The sequence below is a fragment of the Pseudophryne corroboree genome, chromosome 4 (assembly GCF_028390025.1).
Source record: "Pseudophryne corroboree isolate aPseCor3 chromosome 4, aPseCor3.hap2, whole genome shotgun sequence".
In the NCBI taxonomy this organism is placed as follows: Eukaryota; Metazoa; Chordata; class Amphibia; order Anura; family Myobatrachidae; genus Pseudophryne; species Pseudophryne corroboree.
In genome coordinates, this window is record NC_086447.1 from 538,466,119 (window position 1) to 538,491,103 (window position 24,985).

The 24,985-nt window shown below is 47.1% G+C and overlaps 1 long non-coding RNA gene across 1 annotated transcript in view; it reads left to right on the forward strand.

Moving 5' to 3' along the window:
- The first annotated feature begins 5,879 nt into the window (after positions 1 to 5,879).
- Positions 5,880 to 24,985, forward strand: part of LOC134911588 (uncharacterized) — a 106,393-nt gene continuing 87,287 nt past the window's right edge. Inside the window, exon 1 of the long non-coding RNA XR_010176701.1 lies at positions 5,880 to 6,109. This is a non-coding gene — a long non-coding RNA (uncharacterized LOC134911588). The remainder of the gene's footprint in view (positions 6,110 to 24,985) is intronic.

The window sequence follows — 24,985 nt, forward strand, 5'->3', positions numbered from 1 at the left end:
AAACCTCTTACGGCAACTGAGGAAGATCATCGCGGAATGGCTTACCCCAATTGGACTCTCCTGTGGATTTGTGGCATCGGACAACGCCAGCAATATTGTGTGTGCATTAAATATGGGCAAATTCCAGCATGTCCCATGTTTTGCACATACCTTGAATTTGGTGGTGCAGAATTTTTTAAAAAACGACAGGGGCGTGCAAGAGATGCTGTCGGTGGCCAGAAAAATTGCGGGACACTTTCGGCGTACAGGCACCACGTACAGAAGACTGGAGCACCACCAAAAACTACTGAACCTGCCCTGCCATCATCTGAAGCAAGAAGTGGTAACGAGGTGGAATTCAACCCTCTATATGCTTCAGAGGTTGGAGGAGCAGCAAAAGGCCATTCAAGCCTATACAATTGAGCACGATATAGGAGATGGAATGCACCTGTCTCAAGTGCAGTGGAGAATGATTTCAACGTTGTGCAAGGTTCTGATGCCCTTTGAACTTGCCACACGTGAAGTCAGTTCAGACACTGCCAGCCTGAGTCAGGTCATTCCCCTCATCAGGCTTTTGCAGAAGAAGCTGGAGGCATTGAAGAAGGAGCTAAAAGGGAGCGATTCCGCTAGGCATGTGGGACTTGTGGATGCAGCCCTTAATTCGCTTAACAAGGATTCACGGGTGGTCAATCTGTTGAAATCAGAGCACTACATTTTGGCCACCGTGCTCGATCCTAGATTTAAAGCCTACCTTGGATCTCTCTTTCCGGCAGACACAGGTCTGCTGGGGTTGAAAGACCTGCTGGTGACAAAATTGTCAAGTCAAGCGGAACGCGACCTGTCAACATCTCCTCCTTCACATTCTCCCGCAACTGGGGGTGCGAGGAAAAGGCTCAGAATTCCGAGCCCACCCGCTGGCGGTGATGCAGGGCAGTCTGGAGCGACTGCTGATGCTGACATCTGGTCCGGACTGAAGGACCTGACAACGATTACGGACATGTCGTCTACTGTCACTGCATATGATTCTCTCAACATTGATAGAATGGTGGAGGATTATATGAGTGACCGCATCCAAGTAGGCACGTCACACAGTCCGTACTTATACTGGCAGGAAAAAGAGGCAATTTGGAGGCCCTTGCACAAACTGGCTTTATTCTACCTAAGTTGCCCTCCCACAAGTGTGTACTCCGAAAGAGTGTTTAGTGCCGCCGCTCACCTTGTCAGCAATCGGCGTACGAGGTTACATCCAGAAAATGTGGAGAAGATGATGTTCATTAAAATGAATTATAATCAATTCCTCCGCGGAGACATTGACCAGCAGCAATTGCCTCCACAAAGTACACAGGGAGCTGAGATGGTGGATTCCAGTGGGGACGAATTGATAATCTGTGAGGAGGGGGATGTACACGGTGATATATCGGAGGGTGAAGATGAGGTGGACATCTTGCCTCTGTAGAGCCAGTTTGTGCAAGGAGAGATTAATTGCTTCTTTTTTGGGGGGGGTCCAAACCAACCCGTCATATCAGTCACAGTCGTGTGGCAGACCCTGTCACTGAAATGATGGGTTGGTTAAAGTGTGCATGTCCTGTTTTGTTTATACAACATAAGGGTGGGTGGGAGGGCCCAAGGACAATTCCATCTTGCACCTCTTTTTTCTTTTCTTTTTCTTTGCATCATGTGCTGATTGGGGAGGGTTTTTTGGAAGGGACATCCTGCGTGACACTGCAGTGCCACTCCTAGATGGGCCCGGTGTTTGTGTCGGCCACTAGGGTCGCTAATCTTACTCACACAGCTACCTCATTGCGCCTCTTTTTTTCTTTGCGTCATGTGCTGTTTGGGGAGGGTTTTTTGGAAGGGACATCCTGCGTGACACTGCAGTGCCACTCCTAGATGTGCCCGGTGTTTGTGTCGGCCACTAGGGTCGCTTATCTTACTCACACAGCGACCTCGGTGCAAATTTTAGGACTAAAAATAATATTGTGAGGTGTGAGGTATTCAGAATAGACTGAAAATGAGTGTAAATTATGGTTTTTGAGGTTAATAATACTTTGGGATCAAAATGACCCCCAAATTCTATGATTTAAGCTGTTTTTTAGTGTTTTTGGAAAAAAACACCCGAATCCAAAACACACCCGAATCCGACAAAAATAATTCGGTGAGGTTTTGCCAAAACGCGTTCGAACCCAAAACACGGCCGCGGAACCGAACCCAAAACCAAAACACAAAACCCGAAAAATTTCAGGCGCTCATCTCTAATTAGATAATAGATGATGCAGCACACTGGCCTGAGCCTGAGCAGTGCACACAGATATGGTATGTGACTGACTGAGTCACTGTGTGTATCGCTTTTTTCAGGCAGAGAACGGATATATTAAATAAACTGCACTGTGTGTCTGGTGGTCACTCACTATATAATATATTATGTACTCCTGGCTCCTGCTATAACCTATAACTGGCACTGCAGTAGTGCTCCCCAGTCTCCCCCACAATTATAAGCTGTGTGAGCTGAGCAGTCAGACAGATATATATAATATTATATATAGATAATAGATGATGCAGCACACTAGCCTGAGCCTGAGCAGTGCACACAGATATGGTATGTGACTGAGTCACTGTGTGCTGTGTATCGCTTTTTTCAGGCAGAGAACGGATTATAAAGTAAACTGCACTGTCCTCACTAGTAAACTCTCTCCACTCAGTCTCTACACTTCTACAGTAACAGTACTCCTCCTAGTCAGCTCCAGTAAATCTCTCTCAGTCTCTTATAATCTAAATGGAGAGGACGCCAGCCACGTCCTCTCCCTATCAATCTCAATGCACGTGTGAAAATGGCGGCGACGCGCGGCTCCTTATATAGAATCCGAGTCTCGCGATAGAATCCGAGCCTCGCGAGAATCCGACAGCGTCATGATGACGTTCGGGCGCGCTCGGGTTAACCGAGCAAGGCGGGAAGATCCGAGTCTGCTCGGACCCGTGAAAAAAACCATGAAGTTCTGGCGGGTTCGGATTCAGAGAAACCGAACCCGCTCATCTCTACTCAAATCCACCACTTGCTTAGAAAGATACTGCATAAGGTGTATATACGTCACACCATTAGACCTACGATTGCTAGAATATCTATCGCATCTAGGTACCTAGGGCTAGTTATACATCTGAAGACGCAGCCACTGGCTGTGACATGCCCACAAAATGGTTGTGATATTCTTTTCTAGATCCCCCACCACCCACCAATCATACATTTGCTAGTTACCATCCCGTCAAAATGACTGAACATCGCAGTAAGGTCAACACCTGCGGCAGTGCTCACCCGAATGGAACAACACTTGAATTGCTCAGTTTGGTGCCATGTAAAAATACTTGAAAAACACTTGAATTCCCCCCATAGAGTTGAGGGGCAGCATTATCCTTTTATTATATAGGTTTGCTGCTGAATTGATCATGAATCTTCCAAGTCTGAACTTCCATGTGTTTCACTTCTCTGCTAAAGGATCCACATCCAGCTGGTTATCAGATTACTCTTGCCTGAGGGCCTAATTCAGAATTGATCACAGCAACAAATTTGTTAGCAGTTGGGCAAAACCAAGGCCCTCATTCCGAGTTGTTCGCTCGCAAGGCGAATGTAGCAGAGTTACACACGCTAAGCCGCCGCCTACTGGGAGTGAATCTTAGCTTCTTAAAATTGCGACCGACGTACGCGCAATATTGCGATTACAAACGAGTTAGCAGTTTCAGAGTAGCTCCAGACTTACTCTGCCTGTGCGATCATTTCAGTGCTTGTCGTTCCTGGTTGACGTCACAAACACACCCAGCGTTCGCCCAGGCACTCCCACCGTTTCTCCGGCCACTCCTGCGTTTTTTCCGGAAACGGTAGCGTTTTCAGCCACACGCCCCTGAAACGCCGTGTTTCCGCCCAGTAACACCCATTTCCTGTCAATCACATTACGATCGCCGGAGCGAAGAAAAAGCCGTGAGTAAAAATACTTTCATCATAGTAAAGTTACTTGGCGCAGTCGCAGTGCGAACATTGCGCATGCGTACTAAGCGGATTTTCACTGCGATGCGATGAAAAATACCGAGCGAACAACTCGGAATGAGGGCCCATGTGCACTGCAGGGGGGGTGGCAGATATAACATTTGCAGAGAGAGTTAGATTTGGGTGGGGTGCATTGGCATTTCTATACTGGGTGCAGTGTGTGCAGTGCACATGGGCCCCTGAGTCCCAGGGGGGCCCACGCCGCACATACTGCACCCATTTCTTCTATGCTTACCTTTCCGAAGTCCATCGCTGACCGTGTGTGGACCCGTTCCTCTCCCGTAGCCGTCGCGCCGCTGCTAGCGCACTGACCACTAGAGACTCTGACACAGTGCCAGCATCTATAGCGCATGCGCAGGACACCTAAAAAATGGTTCAGTGGCCATTTTTCAGTCCTGCGCATGCGCTGTAGACTCTGGCACTGTGCCAGAGTCTCTAGTGGTCAGTGCACTAGCAGTGGCGCAACGGCTACGGGAGAGGAGGGGGCCAACACACGTAGTCTGCACACGGGTCCCCTCCTCTCTAGAGACGCCCATGGTGGAGTGTGTTCAAACTGAAATCTAAATTGCAGTGTAAAAATAAAGTAGCCAGTATTTACCCTGCACAGAAACAAAATAACCCACCCAAATCTAACTCTCTCTGCAAATGTTATATCTGCCTCACCTGCAGTGCACAGCCACATGGGGGGTAATTCTGAGTTGATCGCAGCAGGATTTTTGTTAGCAATTGGGCAAAACCATGTGCACTGCAGGGGAGGCAGATATAACATGTGCAGAGAGAGTTAGATTTGGGTGTGGTGTGTTCAATCTGCAATCTAAATTGCAGTGTAAAAATAAAGCAGCCAGTATTTACCCTGCACAGAAACAAAATAACCCACCTAAATCTAACTCTCTCTGCAAATGTTATATCTGCCCCCCTGCAGTGCACATAGTTTTGCCCAACTGCTAACAAATCTGCTGCTGCGATCAACTTGGAATTACCCCCATGGTTTTGCCCAACTGCTAACAAATCTGCTGCTGCAATCAACTCTGAATTACCCCCTGAGGATTAATTATCGGGGGTCATTCCGAGTTGTTCGCTCGCAAGCGGATTTTAGCAGATTTGCTCATGCTAAGCCGCCGCCTACTGGGAGTGAATCTTAGCATCTTAAAATTGCGAACGATGTATTCGCAATATTGCGATTACACACCTCGTAACACACCTCGTAGCAGTTTCTGAGTAGCTCCAGACTTACTCGGCATCTGCGATCATTTCAGTGCTTGTCATTCCTGGTTTGACGTCACAAACACACCCAGCGTTCGCCCAGACACTCCTCCGTTTCTCCGGCCACTCCTGCGTTTTTTCCGGAAACAGTAGCGTTTTTCCCCACACGCCCATAAAACGGCCTGTTTCCGCCCAGTAACACCCATTTCCTGTCAATCACATTACGATCGCCAGAACGATGAAAAAGCCGTGAGTAAAATTCCTAACTGCATAGCAAATTTACTTGGCGCAGTCGCAGTGCGGACATTGCGCATGCGCATTAAGCGGAAAATCGCTGCGATGCGAAGATTTTTACCGAGCGAACAACTCGGAATGACCCCCCTCATCTCTTCTGTCCAGTGCTACTAGGAAGCAGTAGTGTTCAGATGTAAGAGCTGTGGCTATGGAAACAAGAGAGTTAATGAACATTTTCAGAAAAAGAAAGTAAAATAAAACCTACTTAGGAACAGTGGCGTCATGAGGTGGGTGCGGGGGGTGCGGCCCGCACCCGGGTGTTACCCTTCTATAGGGTGACACCAAAACGAGCCGCACACTCACATGCAATTGCACCCCCATCCCCTGACATGAAAATGCCTGGTCCACGGCTGCGTCCACACCCCCTCCTCCCAGGCCCCGCCTCCTAAAGCCCGACACTCTCACCTGTCAGTGAGATCAGCAGGCAGCAGCCACAGACCCGTGCAGGCAGTGCACTGGCCAGCCCTCCCCTCTCCTCCAGCGTCCACTCTCTCCTCACTCCGGGTCCTGACTGAGCCTGACACACACAAGCTCCGCCCCCAGACTGTAACTACACGAGCATGTAGTTGCTGCTGATCTGATGTTGCTGCATGATGTCAGGTAACTTCTATAGTGGCTTCTCCATGTCCATGATGAGCAGAATCCATTTCTGATGTGTGTATGTGTCTGTATGGGGGTGAATGTGGGATGTATAAATTGTTGGATTACTGAGTGCTGTGGGGGGGGGGGGGTAATTTGGGCTGTGTGAGCATACTATGGGTGCAGTTCAAGTGTAGTATGGGTGCTGTGTGACATAGTATGGGTGCTGTGTGAGCGTAGTATGGGTGCAGTTTGAGTAGTATGGGTGCAGTTCGAGTGTAGTATGGGTGCTGTGTGACATAGTATGGGTGCTGTGTGAGCGTAGTATGGGTGCTGCTGTGTGAGTGTAGTATGGGTGCTGTGTGACATAGTATGGGTGCAGTTTGAGTGTAGTATGGGTGCTGTGTGACGTAGTATGGGTGCTGCTGTGTGAGCGTAGTATGGGTGCTGTGTGTGAGCGTAGTATGGGTGCTGTGTGTGAGCGTAGTATGGGTGCTGCTGTGTGAGCGTAGTATGGGTGCTGCTGTGTGAGTGTAGTATGGGTGCTGTGTGACATAGTATGAGTGCTGTGTGAGCGTAGTATGGGTGCAGTTTGAGTGTAGTATGGGTGCTGTGTGACGTAGTATGGGTGCTGTGTGTGAGCGTAGTATGGGTGCTGTGTGTGAGCGTAGTATGGGTGCTGCTGTGTGAGCGTAGTATGGGTGCTGCTGTGTGAGTGTAGTATGGGTGCTGTGTGACGTAGTATGGGTGCTGCTGTGTGAGCGTAGTATGGGTGCAATTTGAGTGTAGTATGGGTGCTGCTGTGTGAGCGTAGTGTGGATGCTGTGTGAGCATAGTATGGGTGCTGCTGTGTGAGTGTAGTATGAGTGCTGCTGTGTGAGCGTAGTATGGGTGCTGCTGTGTGAGTGTAGTATGGGTGCTGTGTGACGTAGTATGGGTGCTGCTGTGTGAGCGTAGTATGGGTGCAGTTTGAGTGTAGTATGGGTGCTGCTGTGTGAGCGTAGTATGGGTGCTGCTGTGTGAGTGTAGTATGAGTGCTGCTGTGTGAGCGTAGTGTGTATGCTGTTTGAGCGAAGTATGGGTGCTGCTGTGTGAGTGTAGTATGAGTGCTGCTGTGTGAGTGTAGTGTGGATGCTGTTTGAGCGAAGTATGGGTGGTGCTGTGTGAGTGTAGTATGGATGCAGTTTGAGTGTAGTATGGGTGCTGTGTTACGTAGTATGGGTGCTGCTGTGTGAGCGTAGGATGCTGTGTGAGCGAAGTATGGGTGCTGCTGTGTGAGGGGAGCGTTATGTCAGCTGATAGGGTGGGTGGATCAATGTGCTAATGGGTGTTGCAGTGATCGTGCACAGCAAAAAAAATTGTGGGTCCCAGGGACTCCTCACTTTAAAAAATTGGGGTCCTACTCAACATTTCTGTGTCCTATCACATATTATGGGATGTGAGGGCAGGCAGTACTGGGGGTTTTAAGGGGGTAAGGGTAGATAGAAGTTTGGGCAGTACTAGGGGAATGGAGGCGGGTAGGGATAGGAAATACTTGGACAGGGGGGATAAGCAGGCAATAGGATCTCTGACATTGCACTGGGTATATACTGGGTGTATATTATACACACACACACACACACACACACACACACACACACACACACACACACACACACAGATAGATATATATATATATATATATATATATATATATATATATATATATATATATATATATAATATGTAGCATATGGTTCAACACTCCATTAAACAGAAAAACTGTGTCTGGTGCCCTCACAAACTATATATTCATAGCATATTCAAAACAGTGCGGCACTTCTGGCTATAGGGGGTAATTCCAAGTTGATCGCAGCCGGATTTTTGTTAGTAAACCCATCACCACGCCCCCCCCTCCCCCCCCCCTTCACCAGAATTCTGTGTGGTGTGATAGGGGAGGAGGTCCATGGGGGGTGACACCATGAGTTACCACACCGGGTGACACCAACGCTAGTGACGCCTCTGCTTAGGAATACAAAAAGATCAGCTTAATTATGTTGAAAATAACATCAACTACACAGTTGTCTGGAATACCATTCTCCTGGCACTGCAGCTGTTCTTGCAGATATTCTTAGAACAATGCATAGTAGTTGTAATGAGCCCTATGTACAGCATCCATAAACCTGTTTGTTATTTGTGATTGTAATAGCAGCTGAAAAAGTGATAAAGGAAAATAATGTACAATTATTTTACACAAAGCTTCTCACAAAATCAAGTGCTCAGTGTTGAGTCAACTAGTTTCAATAAACTTTCGTTTTACTTCTAAGATAATTTATCCCCAGGTATGTCTAAATTAAACAAGAACATGAAGAGACATTTCTTTATTGTACCTAAATTACCTAGCCCACATAGTAAGCTATATTTCCCAAACATACAAGACACAAGGCATCACCACAAGCTTGCCAATTTTCTGGCTGCCCCTTTAGGTCTGCACAGTGCGGGCATGTGTGTGTCGGGGGGGGCAGGGAAGCCATTTAGGGAGTACTGGGGACACGGCTGTCCCGGCCTCTCTGACAGAGAAGGTAGGGCCCGGGCCCCTCATGACGCCGTCCGTCCCTGTCCGTCCTCAGGATGCAAGGTGGGGGCTGCCTATTCTGGTGCTGGAAGGCAGTTATAGCTAATTTGTATCACTGTGTCATAGCCCTCTACTATACAATGCCAAGATTACCAGCATTGCAAAGCAGGGGCAAGGCAATCATGCAGATATTCCATTTCCTCAACTTAACATGGGAAGTGGGCGGCACCAGGTGGTTGTGGTCCAGTTCCGGCAGACTTAAATACTCTTCCAGCGGGTAGGGAGCAACACTGGAGTTTCCGGAGGCACCAGGCCAATCTGGGAGAGATGGCAAGTATGCATGACTATCATTTATTGAAAGTAGTGATGAGCGGGTTCGGTTCCTCGGAATCCGAACCCCCCCGAACTTCACCCATTTTACACGGGTACGAGGCATACTCGGATACTCCAGTATTGCTCGGTTAACCCGAGCGCGCCCGAACGTCATCATCCCGCTGTCGGATTCTCGCGAGATTCGGATTCTATATAAGGAGCCGCGCGTCGCCGCCATTTTTTACTCGTGCATTGGAAATGATAGTGAGAGGACGTGGATGGCGTTGTCTCACTTTGTTTCAGAACTTTCAGGGGGTTGCAAATATCTTTATTCTGGGGACCAGCAGTATTATAGGAGGAGTACAGTGCAGAGTTTTGCTGACCAGTGACCACCAGTATTATACGTTCTCTGCCTGAAAAACGCTCCATATCTGTGCTCAGTGTGCTGCATATATCTGTGCTCAAACTGCTTTATTGTGGGGACTGGGGACCAGCAGTATTATATAGGAGGAGTACAGTGCAGAGTTTTGCTGACCAGTGACCACCAGTATTATACGTTCTCTGCCTGAAAAACGCTCCATATCTGTGCTCAGTGTGCTGCATATATCTGTGCTCACACTGCTTTATTGTGGGGACTGGGGACCAGCAGTATTATATAGGAGGAGTACAGTGCAGAGTTTTGCTGACCAGTGACCACCAGTATTATACGTTCTCTGCCTGGAAAATGCTCCATATCTGTGCTCAGTGTGCTGCATATATCTGTGCTCACACTGCTTTATTGTGGGGACTGGGGACCAGCAGTATTATATAGGAGGAGTACAGTGCAGAGTTTTGCTGACCAGTGACCACCAGTATTATACGTTCTCTGCCTGAAAAACGCTCCATATCTGTGCTGCATTGTAGTATATAGTAGGAGTACAGTGCATAATTTTGCTGACCACCAGTATATAATATGTAGGAGTACGGTACAGAAGGCCACTGCTGTACCTACCTCTGTGTCGTCAAGTATACTATCCATCCATACCTGTGGTGCATTTCAGTTTTGCACAGTTTGCTGACCACCAGTATATAATATATAGCAGTACGGTACAGTAGGCCACTGCTCTACCTACCTCTGTGTCGTCAAGTATACTATCCATCCATACTGTGGTGCATTTCAGTTTTGCACAGTTTGCTGACCACCAGTATATAATATATAGCAGTATGGTACAGTAGACCACTGCTCTACCTACCTCTGTGTCGTCAAGTATACTATCCATCCATACCTGTGGTGCATTTCAGTTTTGCACAGTTTGCTGGCCACCAGTATATAATATATAGCAGTACAGTACTGTAGGCCACTGCTCTACCTACCTCTGTGTCGTCAAGTATACTATCCATCCATACCTGTAGTGCATTTCAGTTTTGCACAGTTTGCTGACCACCAGTATATAATATATAGCAGTACGGTACAGTAGGCCACTGCTGTACCTACCTCTGTGTCGTCAAGTATACTATCCATCCATCCATACCTGTGGTGCATTTCAGTTTTGCACAGTTTGCTGACCACCAGTATATAATATATAGCAGTACGGTACAGTAGGCCACTGCTCTACCTACCTCTGTGTCGTCAAGTATACTATCCATCCATACCTGTGGTGCATTTCAGTTTTGCACAGTTTGCTGACCACCAGTATATAATATATAGCAGTACGGTACAGTAGGCCACTGCTCTACCTACCTCTGTGTCGTCAAGTATACTATCCATCCATACCTGTAGTGCATTTCAGTTTTGCACAGTTTGCTGACCACCAGTATATAATATATAGCAGTATGGTACAGTAGGCCACTGCTCTACCTACCTCTGTGTCGTCAAGTATACTATCCATCCATACCTGTAGTGCATTTCAGTTTTGCACAGTTTGCTGACCACCAGTATATACTATATAGCAGTACGGTACAGTAGGCCACTGCTCTACCTACCTCTGTGTCGTCAAGTATACTATCCATCCATACCTGTGGTGCATTTCAGTTTTGCACAGTTTGCTGGCCACCAGTATATAATATATAGCAGTACGGTACTGTAGGCCACTGCTCTACCTACCTCTGTGTCGTCAAGTATACTATCCATCCATACCAGTGGTGCATTTCAGTTTTGCACAGTTTGCTGACCACCAATATATAATATATAGCAGTACGGTACAGTAGGCCACTGCTCTACCTACCTCTGTGTCGTCACGTATACTATCCATCCATACCTGTGGTACATTTCAGTTTTGCACAGTTTGCTGACCACCAGTATATAATATATAGCCAGGGCCGGTGCTAGGTTTCTAGACACCCTAGGCAAAGCTACAAAATACTGCCCCTGCTCCCCCAAATATCCCCCCCCGCCCAGTCACTCACATACATAATTGACTACTTTAAATACTTTAAATAGTATTATATTCATTTTTAGATTTATGAACAATATAAGTATGTGCCCGACCACAATGTACTGTTAGCTAAGAGCATTTTAGTGACCACCAGACAACACAAAGAGCATACAAGTTAATGCCAGACAATAAGGTGTCAATTTAAGTGAACACGAGACATTACGGAGAGCATTACTTTGACCACCAGAGTACACTGACTGCCTTTTAGTGACTGCCCCACAATACTTTTTTGTGACCACTACACAATAAGGAGATAACTTTTGGGACCACCAGGCAATATGAAGAGAATTTCAGTGATCATCAGATAATAAGACTATTACTGTGACAGCCATACAATATTAACAGCATTTAAGTGTCTGTACCACAATACTAAGAGCGCTATTTTGACCACAAGGCAATACGGAGAGCATTTTTATGACCGCCAGACAGTGCGGTGAGCATTTTTATGACCGCCAGACAGTACGGAGAGCATTTTTATGACAGCCAGACAATACGGAGAGCATTTTTATGACAGCCAGACTGTGGAGAGCATTTTTATGACCGCCAGACAGTACATAGAGCATTTTTATGACTGCCAGACAGTATGGAGAGCATTTTTATGACAGCCAGAAAATACGGAGAGCATTTTTATGACCGCCAGACAGTGCGGAGAGCATTTTTATGACCACCAGACAGTGCATAGAGCATTTTTATGACCGCCAGACAGTACGGAGAGCATTTTTATGGCAGCCAGACAATACGGAGAGCATTTTTATGACAGCCAGACAGTGCAGAGAGCATTTTTATGACCGCCAGACAGTGCATAGAGCATTTTTATGACTGCAAGACAGTACGGAGAGCATTTTTATGACAGCCAGACAATACGGAGAGCATTTATATGACCGCCAGACAGTGCAGAGAGCATTTTTATGACCGCCAGACAGTACGGAGAGCATTTTTTTGACCGCCAGACAATACAGAGAGCATTTTTATGACCGCCAGACAGTACGGAGAGCATTTTTATGACAGCCAGACAGTACAGAGAGCATTTTTTTGACAGCCAGACAATACGGAGAGCATTTTTATGACCGCCAGACAATACAGAGAACATTTTTGTGATCCTCGAACATCTTATCTCATCATTATATAACCTTCCAAAATATGAATTCACTTCTTCAGCAACAACCTCATTCAACATAATTAGCCAATAATAATTAACTCCCTCATACCCACCATACCCCTACATTATTAATTACATTTATATTCCATAATATGCTCAATCTGCTCTATGTAATCTAAAGTACCAATTCCTAACCTCAATAAAAATATTAAGCTAACCATACAGGATTAACCCATTACACTATAATAAAACCCACATAGCTTACCCCTTATACGTATTAATAGCCATATCATCTCTCCCCTGCATCTCTCTACCACATCATCTCCCCACTGCGTCTCTCTACCACGTCATCGCCCCACTGCGTCTCTCTACCACGTCATCTCTCTACCACATCATCGCCTCACTGCGTCTCTCAGTCACACCATCTGCCCGTGTCTTGCAGCCATACCATCATCTCATCTCCCCCCATGCATCTCTCAGCATCCCCATCTGCCCGTGTCTCTCAGCTACACCATCTCCCCCCTGCGTCTCTCAGCCACACCATCCCCCCACATCTCTATGCCACACCATCATCTCCCCCCTGCATCCTCAGCTACACCCCCTCCCCCTACATCTCTCAGCCTACCGCAACTTGTGTCTCTCAGTATGCATGCATGTAAGCCAAGAGACACAGTAACATAGTTCCCAAACAGAACATACATAGAACACACCAGCTGCACACATAGAACATGCATGTAACCAAGAGCAAACAGTTACATGGGTCCCACCTAGACCATACATAGCATACACCTGCTGCACACTGAGAAAACACATGTGCTATATTAACCCAACCACCCCCAACCCCCACCCATCCCCCCCCACACACACACCCACATATAGAACACGTGTTACATTGTACATGGAACATACATGCATTGTTAAGCAAACAAAATATGTATGGAAGCTGCATGTCCGGGGCTCACATCTAAGGGTAACCATGGCAACAAAACAGCTCCGCAGTCTGCCCGCTGAGCCGCTTACCATCAGATCTGCTGAGCTTTCCGCCTCCGCGTCCCAGACATCATGTGGACCGGGGGTAGCGGAGTACTGGCGGTACTGCAGTCCTGGATCCTCTTGCGCAGGGGCAGGAAGTATGACTTCACGACATCAGCGCCACGCACCCAGCCGCCCTCCCTTGCTACTAGGAAGAGCTGTAATGCCATCGAGCAAATCCCACAGTGCAGTTAAGTTTGTACTTACAAACTTCTACTTGCACTGCTGTTGTGTTAGGAGGACCAGGTGCTTAAAGCTGCAATCGCGGGGGGTGGCTGGATAACATGAAGGAGCCCAATCGGGGGGGGGGGGGGGGGGGGAGCGGGTGACAAGATGTGAGAGGAGGGGGGGGGAGCAGGTAACATTCTGGAGTCGGGGGGAGCGGCTAACATGACGCAGGGGGGGGGGCGGCTAACATGATGCGGGGGGAGCGGGTAACATTCCATTTTGCTGTCATAGTGTGGGGCGGGTATATCTTTGCCAGGTGCTGTCATGGAGGCTGCAGGATTGTAGAGACAGAGGCTGGATGCATTCTCTCGCTCTCATTCAGTGTCCGGTGCGGCCCTACAGTGGTCGCCGCCCATAGGCGGCTGCCTAATGCTGCCTAGTGGTGGCGCCGGCCCTGTATATAGCAGTACGGTACAGTAGGCTACTGCTCTACCTACCTCTGTGCCGTCAAGTATACTATCCATCCATACCTGTGGTGCATTTCAATTGTGCGCAGTATATATAGTAGAAGGCCATTGCTATTGATAGTTACTGGCATATAATTCCACACATTAAAAAATGGAGAACAAAAATGTGGAGGGTAAAATAGGGAAAGATCAAGATCCACTTCCACCTCGTGCTGAAGCTGCTGCCACTAGTCATGGCCGAGACGATGAAATGCCATCAACGTCATCTGCCAAGGCTGATGCCCAATGTCATAGTAGAGAGCATGTAAAATCCAAAACACAAAAGTTCAGTAAAATGACCCAAAAATCAAAATTAAAAGCGTCTGAGGAGAAGCGTAAACTTGCCAATATGCCATTTACGACACGGAGTGGCAAGGAACGGCTGATGCCCTGGCCTATGTTCATGGCTAGTGGTTCAGCTTCACATGAGGATGGAAGCACTCATCCTCTCGCTAGAAAAATGAAAAGACTTAAGCTGGCAAAAGCACAGCAAAGAACTGTGCGTTCTTCTAAATCACAAATCCCCAAGGAGAGTCCAATTGTGTCTGCTGCGATGCCTGACCTTCCCAACACTGGACGGGAAGAGGTGGCGCCTTCCACCATTTGCACGCCCCCTGCAAGTGCTGGAAGGAGCACCCGCAGTCCAGTTCCTGATAGTCAAATTGAAGATGTCACTGTTGAAGTACACCAGGATGAGGATATGGGTGTTGCTGGCGCTGAGGAGGAAATTGACAAGGAGGATTCTGATGGTGAGGTGGTTTGTTTAAGTCAGGCACCCGGGGAGACACCTGTTGTCCGTGGGACGAATATGGCCATTGACATGCCTGGTCAAATTACAAAAAAATCACCTCTTCGGTGTGGAATTATTTTAACACAAATGCGGACAACAGGTGTCAAGCCGTGTGTTGCCTTTGTCAAGCTGTAATAAGTAGGGGTAAGGACGTTAACCACCTCGGAACATCCTACCTTATACGTCACCTGCAGCGCATTCATCATAAGTCAGTGACAAGTTCAAAAACTTTGGATGACAGCGGAAGCAGTCCACTGACCACTAAATCCCTTCCTCTTGTAACCAAGCTCCTGCAAACCACACCACCAACTCCTTCAGTGTCAATTTCCTCCTTACACAGGAAAGCCAATAGTCCTGCAGGCCATGTCACTGTCAAGTCTGACGAGTCCTCTCCTGCCTGGGATTCCTCCGATGCATCCTTGAGTCTAACGCCTACTGCTGCTGGCGTTGCTGTTGTTGCTGCTGGGAGTCGATCGTCATCCCAGAGGGGAAGTCGGAAGACCACTTGTACTACTTCCAGTAAGCAATTGACTGTCCAACAGTCCTTTGCGAGGAAGATGAAATATCACAGCAGTCATCCTGCTGCAAAGCGGATAACTCAGGCCTTGGCAGCCTGGGCGGTGAGAAACGTGTTTCCGTTATCCACCGTTAATTCACAGGCAACTACAGACTCGATTGAGGTACTGTGTCCCCGGTACCAAATACCATCTAGGTTCCATTTCTCTAGGCAGGCGATACCGAAAATGTACACAGACCTCCGAAAAAGACTCACCAGTGTCCTAAAAAATGCAGTTGTACCCAATGTCCACTTAACCACGGACATGTGGACAAGTGGAGCAGGGCAGACTCAGGACTATATGACTGTGACAGCCCACTGGGTAGATGTATTGCCTCCCGCAGCAAGAACAGCAGCGGCGGCACCAGTAGCAGCATCTCGCAAACGCCAACTCGTTCCTAGGCAGGCTACGCTTTGTATCACCGCTTTCCAGAATAGGCACACAGCTGACAACCTCTTACGGAAACTGAGGAACATCATCGCAGAATGGCTTACCCCAAATGGACTCTCCTGGGGATTTGTGACATCAGACAACGCCACCAATATTGTGCGTGCATTACATCTGTGCAAATTCCAGCACGTCCCATGTTTTGCACATACATTGAATTTGGTGGTGCAGAATTATTTAAAAAACGACAGGGGAGTGCAAGAGATGCTGTCGGTGGCCTGAAGAATTGTGGGCCACTTTCGGCATTCAGCCACCACGTGCCAAAGACTGGAGCACCAGCAAACAGTCCTGAACCTGCCATGCCATCATCTGAAGCAAGAGGTGGTAACGAGGTGGAATTCCACCCTCTATATGCTTCAGAGGATGGAGGAGCAGCAAAAGGCTATTCAAGCCTATACATCTGCCTATGATATAGGCAAAGGAGGGTGAATGCACCTGACTCAAGCATAGTGGAGAATGATTTCAATGTTGTGCAAGGTTCTGCAACCCTTTGAACTTGCCACACGTGAAGTCAGTTCAGACACTGCGAGCCTGAGTCAGGTCATTCCCCTCATAAGGCTTTTGCAGAAGAAGCTGGAGACATTGAAGGAGGTGCTAAAACAGAGCAATTCCGCTAGGCATGTGGGACTTGTGGATGTAGCCCTTAATTCGCTTAACCAGGATTCATGGGTGGTCAATCTGTTGAAATCAGAGCACTACATTTTGGCCACCGTGCTCGATCCTAGATTTAAAACCTACGTTGTATCTCTCTTTCCGGCAGACACAAGTCTGCAAAGGTTCAAAGACCTGCTGGGGAGAAAATTGTCAAGTCAAGCGGAACGTGACCCGTCAACAGCTCCTCCTTCACATTCTTCTGCAACTGGGGGTGCGAGGAAAAGGCTAAGAATTCCGAGCCCACCCGCTGGCGGTGATGCAGGGCAGTCTGGAGCGAGTGCTGACATCTGGTCCGGACTGAAGGACCTGCCAATGATTACTGACATGTCGTCTACTGTCACTGCATATGATTCTCTCACCATTGAAAGAATGGTGGAGGATTATATGAGTGGCCGCATCCAAGTAGGCACGTCAGACAGTTCATACGTATACTGGCAGGAAAAAGAGGCAATTTGGAGGCCCTTGCAGAAACTGGCTTTATTTTACCTAAGTTGCCCACCCTCCAGTGTGTACTCCGAAAGAGTGTTTAGTGCAGCCGCTCACCTTGTCAGCAATCGGCGTACGAGGTTACTTCCAGAAAATGTGGAGAAGATGATGTTCATCAAAATGAATTATAATCAATTCCTCCGTGGAGACATTCACCAGCAATTGCCTCCAGAAAGTACACAGGGACCTGAGATGGTGGATTCCAGTGGGGACGAATTAATAATCTGTGAGGAGGGGGATGTACACAGTGAAAGGGGTGAGGAATCGGACGATGAAGAGGTGGTGGACATCTTGCCTCTGTAGAGACAGTTTGTGCAAGGAGAGATTGATTGCTTCTTTTTTGATGGGGGCCCAAACCAACCAGTCATTTCAGTCACAGTTGTGTGGCAGACCCTGTCGCTGAAATGATGGGTTTGTTAAAGTGTGCATGTCCTGTTTATACAACATAAGGGTGGGTGGGAGGGCCTAAGGACAATACCATCTTGCACCTCTTTTTTCTTTCATTTTTCTTTGCATCATGTGCTGTTTGGGGACTATTTTTTTGAAGTGCCTTCCTGCCTGACACTGCAGTGCCACTCCTAGATGGGCCAGGTGTTTGTGTTGGCCACTTGTGTCGCTTAGCTTAGCCATCCAGCGACTTTGGTGCACCTCTTTTTTTCTTTGCATTATGTGCTGTTTGGGGACTATTTTTTTGAAGTGCCATCCTGTCTGACACTGCAGTGCCACTCCTAGATGGGCCAGGTGTTTGTGTTGGCCACTTGTGTCGCTTAGCTTAGTCCCACAGTGACCTTGGTGCGCCTCTTTTTTTCTTTGCATCATGTGCTGTTTGGGGACTATTTTTTTGAAGAGCCATCCTGTCTGACACTGCAGTGCCACTCCTAGATGGGCCAGGTGTTTGTGTCGGCCACTTGTGTCGCTTAGCTTAGTCATCCAGCGACCTCGGTGCAAATTTTAGGACTAAAAATAATATTGTGAGGTATGAGGTGTTCAGAATAGACTGAAAATGAGTGGAAATTATGGTTATTGAGGTTAATAATACTATGGGATCGAAATGACCCCCAAATTCTATGATTTAAGCTGTTTTTGAGGGGTTTTTGTAAAAAAACACCCGATTCCAAAACACACCTGAATCCGACAAAAAAATTTCAGGGAGGTTTTGCCAAAACGCGTCCGAATCCAAAACACGGCCGCGGAACCGAATCCAAAACCAAAACACAAAACCCGAAAAATGTCCGGTGCACATCACTAGTTTTAACAGCGCCAGTGATGTCGGCACGGGACTGTGGAGATGTGAGCAGTGTGTGCGACCCCTCTGGACTCAGGGGCCCATGTGCATCGCACACACTGCACCCATTATAGAAACTCCAGTGATCACAGGGCACACTGCAGAGTTTTTTAAGTTTTTTTTTTTTTTTTTAGTAAATTCGTCCACTTCGCAATTCCCATTTTTTCATGAAAACTGCTCTAAATGCCTTTTAATAGATAGTGCAAGATGGAATTGTCCTTGGGCCCTCCCTCCCACCCACCCTTATGTTGTATAAACAGGACATGCACACTTTAACGAACCCATCATTTCAGCGACAGGGTCTGCCACACGACTGTGACTGAAATGACTGGTTGGTTTGGGCCCCCACCAAAAAAAGAAGCAATCAATCTCTCCTTGCACAAACTGGCTCTACAGAGGCAAGATGTCCACCTCATCATCATCCTCTGATTCCTCACCCCTTTCACTGTGTACATCCCCCTCCTCACAGATTATTAATTCGTCCCCACTGGAATCCACCATCTCAGGTCCCTGTGTACTTTGTGGAGGCAATTGCTGCTGGTGAATGTCTCCACGGAGGAATTGATTATAATTCATTTTGATGAACATCATCTTCTCCACATTTTCTGGAAATAACCTCGTACGCCGATTGCTGACAAGGTGAGCGGCTGCACTAAACACTCTTTCGGAGTACACACTGGAGGGAGGGCAACGTAGGTAGAATAAAGCCAGTTTCTGCAAGGGCCTCCAAATTGCCTCTTTTTCCTGCCAGTATACGTACGGACTGTCTGACGTGCCTACTTGGATGCGGTCACTCATATAATCCTCCACCATTCTTTCAATGGTGAGAGAATCATATGCAGTGACAGTAGACGACATGTCAGTAATCGTTGGCAGGTCCTTCAGTCCGGACCAGATGTCAGCACTCGCTCCAGACTGCCCTGCATCACCGCCAGCGGGTGGGCTCGGAATTCTTAGCCTTTTCCTTGCACCCCCAGTTGCGGGAGAATGTGAAGGAGGAGATGTTGATGGGTCACGTTCCGCTTGACTTGACAATTTTCTCACCAGCAGGTCTTTGAACCTCTGCAGACTTGTGTCTGCCAGAAAGAGAGATACAACGTAGGTTTTAAATCTAGGATCGAGCACGGTGGCCAAAATGTAGTGCTCTGATTTCAACAGATTGACCACCCGTGACTCCTGGTTAAGCAAATTAAGGGCTCCATCCACAAGTCCCACATGCCTAGCAGAATCGCTCTGTTTTAGCTCCTCCTTCTTGTCTCCAGCTTCTTCTGCAAAAGCCTGATGAGGGGAATGACCTGACTCAGGCTGGCAGTGTCTGAACAGACTTCACGTGTGGCAAGTTCAAAGGGTTGCAGAACCTTGCACAACGTTGAAATCATTCTCCACTGCGCTTGAGTCAGGTGCATTCCCCCTCCTTTGCCTATATCGTGGGCAGATGTATAGGCTTGAATGGCCTTTTGCATCTCCTCCATCCTCTGAAGCATATAGAGGGTTGAATTCCACCTCGTTACCACCTCTTGCTTCAGATGATGGCAGGGCAGGTTCAGGAATGTTTGGTGGTGCTCCAGTCTTCTGTACGCGGTGGCTGAATGCCGAAAGTGGCCCGCAATTCTTCGGGCCACCAACAGCATCTCTTGCACTCCCCTGTCGTTTTTTAAATAATTCTGCACCACCAAATTCAATGTATGTGCAAAACATGGGACGTGCTGGAATTTGCCCAGATGTAATGCACGCACAATATTGCTGGCGTTGTCCGATGTCACAAATCCCCAGGAGAGTCCAATTGGGGTAAGCCATTCTGCGATGATCTTCCTCAGTTGCCGTAAGAGGTTGTCAGCTGTGTGCCTATTCTGGAAGGCGGTGATACAAAGCGTAGCCTGCCTAGAAACGAGTTGGCGTTTGCGAGATGCTGCTACTGGTGCCGCCGCTGCTGTTCTTGCTGCGGGAGGCAATACATCTACCCAGTGGGCTGTCACAGTCATATAGTCTTGAGTCTGCCCTGCTCCACTTGTCCACATGTCCGTGGTTAAGTGGACATTGGGTACAACTGCATTTTTTAGGACACTGGTGAGTCTTTTTCTGAGGTCTGTGTACATTTTTGGTATCGCCTGCCTAGAGAAATGGAACCTAGATGGTATTTGGTACCGGGGACACAGTACCTCAATCAAGTCTATAGTTGGCTCTGAATTAACGGTGGATACCGGAACCACGTTTCTCACCGCCCAGGCTGCCAAGGCCTGAGTTATCTGCTTTGCAGCAGGATGACTGCTGTGATATTTCATCTTCCTCGCAAAGGACTGTTGGACAGTCAATTGCTTGGTGGAAGTAGTACAAGTGGTCTTCCGACTTCCCCTATGGGATGACGATCGACTCCCACCAGCTACAACAGCAGCGCCAGCAGCAGTAGGCGTTACACTCAAGGATGCATCGGAGGAATCCCAGGCAGGAGAGGACTCGTCAGACTTGCCAGTGACATGGCCTGCAGGACTATTGGCTTTCCTGTGTAAGGAGGAAATTGACACTGAAGGAGTTGGTGGTGTGGTTTGCAGGAGCTTGGTTACAAGAGGAAGGGATTTAGAGGTCAGTGTACTGCTTCCGCTGTCACCCAAAGTTTTTTAACTTGTCACTGACTTATGATGAATGCGCTGCATGTGACGTATAAGGGAGGATGTTCCGAGGTGGTTAACGTCCTTACCCCTACTTATTACAGCTTGACAAAGGCAACACACGGCTTGACACCTGTTGTCCGCATTTGTGTTGAAATAATTCCACACCGAAGAGCTGATTTTTTTTGTATTTTGACCAGGCATGTCAATGGCCATATTCGTCCCACGGACAACAGGTGTCTCCCCGGGTGCCTGACTTAAACAAACCACCTCACCATCAGAATCCTCCTTGTCAATTTCCTCCCCAGCGCCAGCAACACCCATATCCTCATCCTGGTGTACTTCAACAGTGACATCTTCAATTTGACTATCAGGAACTGGACTGCGGGTGCTCCTTCCAGCACTTGCAGGGGGCGTGCAAATGGTGGAAGGCGCAAGCTCTTCCCGTCCAGTGTTGGGAAGGTCAGGCATCGCAACCGACACAATTGGACTCTCCTTGGGTATTTGTGATTTAGAAGAACGCACAGTTCTTTGCTGTGCTTTCGCCAGCTTAAGTCTTTTCATTTTTCTAGCGAGAGGATGAGTGCTTCCATCCTCATGTGAATCTGAACAACTAGCCATGAACATAGGCCAGGGCCTCAGCCGTTCCTTGCCACTCCGTGTCGTAAATGGCATATTGGCAAGTTTACGCTTCTCATCAGACGCTTTCAATTTTGATTTTTGGGTCATTTTACTGAACTTTTGTTTTTTGGATTTTACATGCTCTCTACTATGACATTGGGCATCGGCCTTGGCAGACGACGTTGATGGCTTTTCATCATCTCGGCCATGACTAGTGGCGGCAGCTTCAGCACGAGGTGGAAGTGGATCTTGATCTTTCCCTATTTTAACCTCCACATTTTTGTTCTCCATTTTTTAATGTGTGGAATTATATGCCAGTAACTATCAATAGCAATGGCCTACTACTATATTTACTGCGCACAACTGAAATGCACAACAGGTATGAATGGATAGTATACTTGACGACACAGAGGTAGGTACAGCAGTGGCCTTCCGTACCGTACTGCTATATATAGTATACTGGTGGTCACTGTGTCAGCAAACTGCAAAACTAAAATGCACCACAGGTATAGACTGTAGATGGATAGTATACTTAATGAATGACGACACAGAGGTAGGTACAGCAGTGGCCTTCCGTACTGCTATATATAGTATACTGGTGGTCACTGTATCAGCAAACTGCAAAACTAAAATGCACCACAGGTATAGAATGTAGATGGATAGTATACTTAATGAATGACGACACAGAGGTAGGTACAGCAGTGGCCTTCCGTACTGCTATATATAGTATACTGGTGGTCACTGTGTCAGCAAACTGCAAAACTAAAATGCACCACAGGTATAGAATGTAGATGGATAGTATACTTAATGAATGACGACACAGAGGTAGGTACAGCAGTGGCCTTCCGTACCGTACTGCTATATATAGTATACTGGTGGTCACTGTGTCAGCAAACTGCAAAACAAAATGCACCACAGGTATAGAATGTAGATGGATAGTATACTTATTGAATGACGACACAGAGGTAGGTACAGCAGTGGCCTTCCGTATTGCTATATATATAGTATACTGGTGGTCACTGTATCAGCAAACTGCAAAACTAAAATGCACCACAGGTATAGAATGTAGATGGATAGTATACTTAATGAATGACGACACAGAGGTAGGTACAGCAGTGGCCTTCCGTACTGCTATATATAGTATACTGGTGGTCACTGTATCAGCAAACTGCAAAACTAAAATGCACCACAGGTATAGAATGTAGATGGATAGTATACTTAATGAATGACGACACAGAGGTAGGTACAGCAGTGGCCTTCCGTACTGCTATATATAGTATACTGGTGGTCACTGTATCAGCAAACTGCAAAACTAAAATGCACCACAGGTATAGAATGTAGATGGATAGTATACTTAATGAATGACGACACAGAGGTAGGCACAGCAGTGGCCTTCCGTACTGCTATATATATAGTATACTGGTGGTCACTGTATCAGCAAACTGCAAAACTAAAATGCACCACAGGTATAGAATGTAGATGGATAGTATACTTAATGAATGACGACACAGAGGTAGGTACAGCAGTGGCCTTCCGTACTGTACTGCTATATATAGTATACTGGTGGTCACTGTGTCAGCAAACTGCAAAACTAAAATGCACCACAGGTATAGAATGTAGATGGATAGTATACTTAATGAATGATGACACAGAGGTAGGTACAGCAGTGGCCTTCCGTACTGCTATATATAGTATACTGGTGGTCACTGTATCAGCAAACTGCAAAACTAAAATGCACCACAGGTATAGAATGTAGATGGATAGTATACTTAATGAATGACGACACAGAGGTAGGTACAGCAGTGGCCTTCCTTACCGTACTGCTATATATAGTATACTGGTGGTCACTGTGTCAGCAAACTGCAAAACTAAAATGCACCACAGGTATAGATTGTAGATGGATAGTATACTTAATGAATGACGACACAGAGGTAGGTACAGCAGTGGCCTTCCGTACTGCTATATATAGTATACTGGTGGTCACTGTGTGAGCAAACTGCAAAACTAAAATGCACCACAGGTATAGAATGTAGATGGATTGTATACTTAATGAATGACGACACAGAGGTAGGTACAGCAGTGGCCTTCCGTACTGCTATATATAGTATACTGGTGGTCACTGTATCAGCAAACTGCAAAACTAAAATGCACCACAGGTATAGAATGTAGATGGATAGTATACTTAATGAATGACGACACAGAGGTAGGTACAGCAGTGGCCTTCCGTACTGCTATATATAGTATACTGGTGGTCACTGTGTCAGCAAACTGCAAAACTAAAATGCACCACAGGTATAGAATGTAGATAGATAGTATACTTAATGACGACACAGAGGTAGGTACAGCAGTGGCCTACTGTACCGTAATGCTATGTATTATATACTGGTGGTCACTGGTCAGCAAAACTCTGCACTGTACTCCTCCTATATAATATTATACTGTTGGTCCCCAGCAGCATAATATTATAATAATAATTTATATAAATAATAAAGCAGCACACTGAGCACAGATATGGAGTGTTTTTCAGGCAGACAACGTATACTGGTGGTCACCAGAGCCGGCCCTAGGTATAGGCAAACTAGGCAATTGCCTAGGGCATCTGGTATGCCTAGGGGCATCAGCAGCTTCTGCTGATTAAAATGATATGCGGCATGCCTATATTCTGTGTGTAGCATTTTGTACGCAGATACAGCCACAGTCGCACACAGTATATAGGCATGCCACATATCATTTTAATCAGCAGAAGCTGCTTGTGTATCCTAGCCACATAGCAATGCAAATAAGATGCATTTTAATAAAAAAATAGGCACCCGACGTTAGCAGAGCTGCCAGTTGACTCACGCTGGGAACTACATGTGTCGTTATGTGTATAAGGGCATTAATAATGTGTAACATATGTGTAAGGGGCACTATGTGTGTCATTATGTGTATAAGGGCACTAATAATGTGCGGCATATGTGTAAGGACAAATGTGCACACTGTTCTTATTTAAATTACAGGGGGTAGGAAAACAAAAAAAAGGACTGCTATAGGTGGGGGGTGATGGTGCTGGGAAAGGGGTGCAGGGTCAGAGGCGGAACTAGCGGTGGTGCTAGGGGGCACCAGCCAAAATCTTGCCTAGGGCATCATATTGGGTAGGGCCGGCTCTGGTGGTCACTGTCAGCAAAACTCTGCACTGTACTCCTCCTATATAATACAGCTGCTCCCCAGTCCCCACAATTAAGCAGTGTGAGCACAGATATATATGCAGCACACTGTGAGCACAGATATGGAGCATTTTTTTCAGGCAGAGAACGGATAACTGGTGGTCACTGATCAGCAAAACAATGCACTGTACTCCTCCTATATTATACAGCTGCTCCCCAG